This window comes from Odocoileus virginianus, chromosome 28 (assembly GCF_023699985.2).
Source record: "Odocoileus virginianus isolate 20LAN1187 ecotype Illinois chromosome 28, Ovbor_1.2, whole genome shotgun sequence".
In the NCBI taxonomy this organism is placed as follows: domain Eukaryota; kingdom Metazoa; phylum Chordata; class Mammalia; order Artiodactyla; family Cervidae; genus Odocoileus; species Odocoileus virginianus.
Window position 1 is genome coordinate 17817984 of NC_069701.1, and position 8573 is coordinate 17826556.

The 8573-nt window shown below is 37.3% G+C and overlaps 1 non-coding gene across 1 annotated transcript; it reads left to right on the top strand.

The window, feature by feature from the left end:
• The first annotated feature begins 1156 nt into the window (after positions 1–1156).
• Positions 1157–1236, top strand: LOC139031926 (small nucleolar RNA U2-19). The gene has a single exon (XR_011484480.1). It is a non-coding gene; the product is annotated as a small nucleolar RNA U2-19 (small nucleolar RNA).
• Positions 1237–8573: the final 7337 nt, after the last annotated feature.

Genomic DNA, 8573 nt, shown 5'->3' on the forward strand with positions numbered 1-8573 from the left:
GCAACTCATTTCACATATGATAATTTACATGTTTCAGTGCTATTCTCCCATATCATCCCGTCCTCGTCCTCTCCCACATAGTCCAAATGACTGTTCAATACATCTGTGCCTCTTTTTCTATCTTGCATACAGGGTTATCGTTACCATCTTTCTAAATTCCATATATATGCATTAGTATACTGTATTGGTGTTTTTCTTTCTGGCTTACTTCACTCTGTATAATAGGCTCCAGTTTCATCCACCTCATTAGAACTGATTCAAATGAATTCTTTTTAGTGGCTGAGTAATATTCCATGGTATATATGTACTACAGCTTTCTTATCCATTCATCTATTGATGGGCATCTAGGTTGCTTCCATGTCCTGGCTATTATAAACAGTGCTGCGATGAACATTGGGGTACATGTGTCTCTTTCAATTCTGATTTCCTTAGTGTGTATGCCCAGAAGTGAGATTGCTGGGTCATATGGCAGTTCTATTTCCAGGTTTTTAAGGAATCTCCACACTGTTCTCCATAGTGGCTATACTAGTTTGCATTCCCACCAATAGTGTAAGAAGGTTCCCTTTTCTCCACACCCTCTCCAGCATTTACTGCTTGTAGACATTTGGATAGCAGCCATCCTGACTGGCGTGTAATGGTACCTCATTGTGGTTTTAATTAGTATTTCTCTGATAATGAGTGATGTTGAGCATCTTTTCATGTGTTTGTTAGCCATCTGTATGTCTTCTTTGGAGAAATGTCTATTTAGATCTTTGGGCCACTTTTTGATTGGATCTTTTATTTTACTGGAATTGAGCTGCAGGAATTGCTTGTATACTTTTGAGATGAATCCTTTGTCTGTTGCTTCATTTGCTATTATTTTCTCCCATTCCAAAGGCTGTCTTTTCATGTTGCTTATGGTTTCCTTTGTTGTGCAGAAGCTTTTAATTTTAACTAGGTCCCATTTGTTTATTCTTGCTTTTATTTCCAATATTCTGGGAGGTGGGTCATAGAGGATCCTGCTGTGGTTTATGTTGGAGAGTGTTTTGCCTATGTTTTCCTCTAGGAGTTTTATAGTTTCTGGTCTTACATTTAGATCTTTAATCCATTTTGAGTTTATTTTTGTGTATGGTGTTAGAAAGTGTTCTATTCTCTGAGATCTGCTCTTACTGAAGTGGATCAGTGATGAAAGTAGCCAAATCTGAGCATCAGAAGACCACCCAGTGTACCTGATGCATGATCTCTGTAGTTCTGAGAAGCAAAATAATTTAAAATAAGGGGTGTGTGTGTGTGTAAAGGTGACTGGACAATCAAGGGGCTTATTGGTGGGTAAGTGAGAGTTGGTTGTGGGTGTACATGTATGAAAGGCTGATCAGTTCTGAGCAATGATGAAAAGTTAAAAAAAAAAAAAAAAAAAAGAAAGTGTTCTAGTTTCATTCTTTTACAAGTGGTTGACCAGTTTTCCCAGCACCACTTGTTAAAGAGATTGTCTTTTCTCCATTGTATATCCTTGCCTCCTTTGTCGAAGGTAAGTTGTCCATAGGGGCGTGGATTTATCTCTGGGCTTTCTATTTTGTTCCATTGATCTATATTTCTGTCTTTGTGCCAGTACCACACTGTCTTGATGACTGTGGCTTTGTATTAGAGACTGAAGTCACGCAGGTTGATTCCTCCAGTTCCATTCTTCTTTCTCAAGATTGCTTTGGCTATTCAAGGTTTTTTTGTATTTCCATACAAATTGTGAAATTATTTGTTCTAGTTCTCTGAAAAATACCATTGGTGGCTTGATAGGGATTGCATTGAATCTATAGATTGCTTTGGTTAGTATACTCATTTTCACTGTATTGATTCTTCCAATCCATGAACACGGTGTATTTCTACATCTATTTGTGTCCTCTTTGATTTCTGTCATCAATGTTTGATAGTTTTCTATATATAGATCTTTTGTTTCTTTAGGTAGATATATTCCTAAGTATTTTATTCTTTCCATTGCAATGGTGAATGGAATTGTTTTCTTAATTTCTCTTTCTGTTTTCTCATTGTTAGTGTATAGGGATGCAAGGGATTTCTGTGTGTTACTTTTATATTCTGCATCTTTACTATATTTACTGATTAGCTCTAGTAATTTTCTGGTGGACTCTTTAGGGTTTTCTATGTAGAGGATCATGTCATCTGCAAACAGTGAGAGTTTTACTTCTTCTTTTCCAATCTGGATTCCTTTTATTTCTTTTTCTGCTCTGATTGCTGTGGCCAGAACTTCTGAAACTATATTCAATACTAGTGGTGAGAGTGGGCACCCTTGTCTTGTTCCTGACTTTAGGGGAAATGCTTTCAGTTTTTCACCATTGAGGATAATGTTTGCTGAGGGTTTTTCATATATAGCTTTTGTTATGTTGAGATATGTTCCTTCTGTTCCTGCTTTCTGGAGGGTTTTTATCATAAATGGATGTTGAATTTTGTCAAAGGCTTTCTCTGCATCTATTGAGATAATCATATGGTTTTTATTTTGCAATTTGTTAATGTGGTGTATTACATTGATTTGCAGATATTGAAGAATCCTTGCACACCTGGGATAAAGCCCACTTGGTCATGATGTATGATCTCTTTAATATGTTGTTGGATTCTGTTTGCTAGAATTTTGTTTATCTGTGATATTCTTATATTGTCAAGGGCTTCAGAAATCTTTTATAGTACTGATGCATAAGTACAGAGGTAACATACTAAAAGCAAAATGCTTGATGGTACCACAAACCTCATTTCTAAATGTTACCATTAATCATTTAGATCATGTGTTTACCTTTACACCTAGAGGTTATATTTATAGAAATCTTATGTTGACAAATCCTTATATTTCAACATGATTTTTGTAAAAACTGTAATCTTAAAATACTATTTATCTGCTTTTTCAATGTCTTTTATTATAACCTTAGAATAGAGGGTAATTTTACAAACAATCCTTTGTTCATGTTTTTGCTAACTGCTCTAAGAGTATTGCTGTCAGGTAAGAGTATATGGACCCATTTATTGGGTACAACCATTAAAACTCTCTTTATATTATTTTACCATTTAAAGAGCAGAAACCTATTTTTAACAATAAACAGTCATTATGTCAGACCTATTGTTCATGTAGACACCAGTTAAATTTGGCAATTCTCTCACCTTTCTCTCTGCTACCCCAAACAGTCTTTTAGTGTTTCTGTACACAATTTTATTCCAGCATTCTACTAGGGAGTGGGGGAACGTCTTGAGGGCAGAAGCATCCACTTAGCTCAGTTGTCTCTACTGGATTGTGTGTGTGTTATCTTTCATTCTCTTATCTATCTCTATTTACTTGACACTTAATCCTTGGATAATATGCTGAAATGGAAAACTAGAATAGAAACTATTTTGGGACACAAGAAAAGCATCTGTGAGTGACTTAAGAGCCAGACAAACCAATGCAGTTCTAATGGGACAAAGAGGATTCACTGATAAGTGGAGAAAAGACCCGGAATCTAGGCAAAACATTTTACATTTCAGAAAAGGAATAAGAGCAGTCCAACATTTACAAAGTACCTTTTCTGCATCCTTCACTGCCTTATGCAGTGAGAATTTTTAATTGAATTACACTCTTGCCCCACCACACTTCTATAAAGGTTATTTGACTTTTGTTATGTAAACTGCAGAAATTGAGATCAAGATCAAATAAGAATTTATCCAAGGTCACACAGCAAGGGGTTATATACAGAGCTGAAATTTGAAACAAGATGTTTCTGACTCCAAAAGGAACCTATTTGATTTCCTTTTCTACTTCACTGAAAGGTGTAGTGGCAATGTTTGATCTCTTAAAGTTTCAATTGAGGAAGACTCCACTAGAAAGTTCTCTTTAGGAAGCTTTACTTATCCTTGTTTAACTTACATCTGAAAACATTAAACCACAAACACAGTATCTCATGCATAGTACTTTTGCTTTTGGTTTGTTATTTTTAATAGCAACAGTTAAGATTTATTGACTAATATTATTAATATTAGTTCCTGGAATGCAACAGTATAAGGATTCCTGAAATATATAAGGGTATATAATCAGTGTATTTTTATAACAGTATTATTGTTCCTAGAAAAACAACTCTCTATATACATATATAGTTGTTTATATATGTATATATGTATGTATATATACACACCTTTAATCCCAAAACATGCATTCCCACAAGACAGCAACCTAGGTGTTATATCTGTTTCATATATGAAAAAAATCAAAGCTCAGAGAGATGAAATGCTTTACCCAAAGTCACACAGCTGATGACTGCAAACTGTGCTATTCAAGGGTCAAACTGTATAGCGTTTGTGCTCTGGGTTAACAAAGGAGTCGTCAGAGCCCTCCTTGTTAAAAGCTTCAGGATTGTAGGGTAAGCCCTGACGGTTTTTCCCCCCCCCTTTTTTGTAAGGCAAATGTTTGACTTAAACTTTGATTGCTGAGGCATCCATTTCAAAGTAGTGTTCAGTTCTAGAGGGTCAGTCACAGGACTAGATAAAGGGCCAGGCTTCCTCCCCACACTGGGGGTCCTTGGTTTTAGAGATCTTGGTTGATTTTGATAACTAATCATTTAGGCTTAGTTTCTTTTCTCTTACCAGGCTTTAAATACCACTCCTATATTTTAAATTCACCAATGAAGAGTGAGCCTTTGAAAACCTAGGCCCCACCCTTGACCACAGTAAAAGCAAAACCCCTGGTTCTTCTCAGCTTCTGTGTGTGTATCTATGATCTCACTGTGTGACCCCAAGTGCCCTGTAATTTCTAGGTTTTATAAAAAATAAACTTTTTTTATCTTAATGTACTGACAGTGATTGCTAAAGGGTGTCTTGCAGTCATAATATGAATCACAATAGCTGGTCCAACCATGGCCTTGGTTTGATAGTGTCAACATTTAATGAATAGAAATACCAATACAGTTGGGAGACCAGCAGGGGGCGCTCTCACACTCTCCAATAAGAGCAGAGCCCTGCATGAAGCAAGTCTCCTCTTCTTTCCTGGCAGGGATTCAGCCTCTGAAAAGTCATGCTCCCTTTGTTTACTCTAACCCCCTCCCAACTGATTTCCCTGGTGGCTCAGTTAGTAAAGAGTCTGCCTGAAATGTGGGAGACCTGGGTTCAATCTCTGGGTCAAGAAGATCCCCTGAAGAAGGAAATGGCAACCCGCTCCAGTATTCTTGCCTGGAGAATTCCATGGACAGAGAAGCCTGGTGGGCTAAAGTCTATGGGGTTACAAAGAGCCGAAGATGACTGAGTGAGTCACTTTTACATCCCAACTGCATTTTTAGTTTAGTCGCTCAGTCACATCTGACTCTTTGCAGCCCCATGGACTGCAGCATACCAGGCTTCCCTGTCCACCACCAGCTCCGAGAGTTTGCTCAAACTCATGTTCATGGTGTTGGTGATGCCATCCAACCATATCATTCTCTGTCGTCCCCTTCTTCTTCCACCTTCAATCTTTCCCAGCATCAGGGTCTTTTCAAATAAGTTGGTTCTTCACATCAGGTGGCCAAAGTATTGGAGTTTCAGCTTCAGCATCAGTGCTCCCAATGAATACTCAGGACTGATTTTCTTTAGGATTGACAGGTTTGATCTCCTTGCAGTCCAAAGGACTCTCAAGAGTCTTCTTCAACACCACAGTTCAAAAGCATCAATTCTTTGGTGCTCAGCTTTCTTTATAGTCCACTCTCACATCCATACATGACTACTGGAAAACCATAGCTTTGACTAGACAGACCCTTGTTGGCAAAGTAATATCTCTGCTTTTTAATATGCTGTCTAGGTTGGTCAAAAGTTTTCTTCCAGGGAGCAAGCATCTTTTAATTTCATGGCTGCAGTCACCATCTGTAGTGATTTTGGACCCCAAGAAAATAAAGTCTGTCACTGTTTCCATTCTTTTCACATCTGTTTGCCATGAAATGATGAGAGGGATGCCGTGATCTTCGTTTTTTGCATTCCCCCCCCCCCCCATAAAAGTGTTCTCCTTCCCGTTCTGTGCAAGGACTGGAACATGGCTCCTTCTTGTTGGAGACCCCAAATTGCAATTTTCTCCTGATCCCAGATAAACCTGTCTTTGCTAGTAAAGTATCCAACATTCTATCTCTTTTAGGCCAACAATAGATTTAGACTGGTGGAAAACAAGGATGAATCTGATTTTATGTAACAAAGACACTTGATACACTTCACAAGCTAACAAGGCTCCTCATTTAGCATCTTTAAATAGATATGGCAAAAAATATTTAAGGATATGTGGTATTTCCTATGCAGAAAAAAGCTAAACAATGTATCGCTTGAGACTATTTTAGGAATTTTCTTTTCATGACACTAACTAAATTATTTAAAATAAGATGATTATTGCTGTCTTTTAGTTTAAACATTAGAAAATGTCCAGGAAACAGTTTTCTCATTCAAGGGAAATTCAATTCAGACATTTAGTCTGTGTTTCCAGGGGATTAATTCTGACCTACAAAAAGAAGACAAAATCAGTTCCATTTTCTCTTTAGAATTATACAAATATACAATATAAGAATTGGACAAAAAATTTTAAGATTATCTGGTTCATTGCTCTCCACTTGTTTTCCTTGGATCCCTAAACATGTATCAAAGGGTTTCACATTTGGCCTAGAGAATCTTGGCCCCGTTTCAGTAAGAGAAACTTCTCTTTTATCTGTTCTATTTGAAAAGATTCTATTTGCAAAACAAGTACTGCTACAGGAAAAATACATGCTGCCTAGAAAACTATTCACATAATAAGTTCATACACCAGATTAGGCAACAGTTATTGAAGATAGATTTGTTAAATTGCAAGAGGTAAACAGCTAGCTAGTATCAGAATTAAAACTGGGATGTCCTTCTCCTACCCTTTAATTCAGTGTTCTGCCTCTGAGAGTGATACTTCATTGCTCTTTTTTTTGGTTGTCTATTTTTACTAGATAGCATCGTATTCTCTAATCACTGAATTAAACTTCTCCATTAAAACACATAAGTCCATGAAAACAAAAACTTTGAATGGATTGTTCAATAACACAATTTCTATTATAAGCAGTGCTGTAGTTCTCAAAGTTGGCATGCATTGGAATCACCAGAAAAAGAAATCTTTAAATCTGTAGTCCTGGACTTCCATATCCTGTAGTCCTGAGCTTCCATATCCTGATATTCTGATGAAGTAATGTTAGAAAGAGCTTCAGAATCTGTACGTGTGTGTGTGTGTGTTTTGTATGCACTTTAGTGTATGGGATCCTCAGTTATATTTTGAGGCTATTAATGAATTTTTAATGGTTGCTGTTTCCCAAATGTGGTGATTATAGACTCCTCTAGAGAGGTTTTTAAAATTATGGATTACTTAGCTAAAATGATTCACTTAGACTCTTTAAATCTGAGATTTGCATTTTTAAAATTTTAAAGAAGCAAACAAGCAAGCAAAGTAAAACAAACAAGCAAAAACTAATCTTTGAGGAGTTCTGATTGGGGAATCAATGTTAGTTGACATATTGTGTACCCATGGACTTTCCTGATAACTTTCTACCAGGCAAAGCATAATGCTATGTTTTTAAAAAATTAGACATCTCAAGGTGTCACTTTAAATTGCATTTTAGGGCAAAGCCAGTTTTTGTCTTTAAAGATTAAAATTAACATTTGTTTGGAGCAATAACTTCGTTTACTTTCACAATTACTCTGTAGATTTATTATCATGCTATTTTTGTAACATTATTGTAATTCTTTGCAGATAATAACAAGTAAGTATGAGTAACTTTACACTGGCAAGATACATATAAACTAGGCAGCAAGTGTAAGAAAAACAGCCTTTTTTCCCCCCTAAAGTTAGAGGAGAGGTTAACAAAACACTTTGTAAAATTACAAAAAAAAACTTTTCAGGGCAGCAGCACCTGACTAAATAAATATGCCACTTTTCCAGTTGAAAGTTTCATTTGTTAATATCAACCAGATACTGGCTCATAGTTTGCTCTTCACAATATGGTCAGTGCTCCATATGCACTAGAATCACCTTAGCACATTTTAGACATTAAGACTGTTGCTTGGCAACTTGGTATGCTGAGGGACAGTGTAAGTGATACGACAGAAGTAGGGTGGCACAGGGCTGGTGAGAGAACAACAGGTAATTCAGGATATAAATGGTCAGAGTAGTGTAAGATAGGATTAGGCATCTAGACTGGAGGTCAGCCTATTTGGTCTGAAGTGCCAGCGTAACTACTTGCTACTTTATTCACAGAACCTGGGGTGAGGTGTGGGTGGAAGAGTTTTGAATCTAGTCATTACCTACCATGTGCCTGTGTGCTAAGTCGCTTCAGTCGTGTCTGACTTTCCATGAAATTCTCCAGAGAAATACTGGAGTGGGTTGCCATGCTCTCCTCCAGGAGATCTTCCCGAGCCAGGGATTGAACCCGCATCTCCTATGGTTCTTGCACTGCAAGTGGATTCTTTGCCGCTGAACCACTGTGGAAGCCCATTCCTCACCATAGTCTGGGTAAAAGCTGAGCATCCAGAAGTCGCCGTGTACTGTTGTACCCTCTGCCCTCAAAGGCGAGCACAACTCTGATACCTCTTTCTACGCCTTTGTTCAG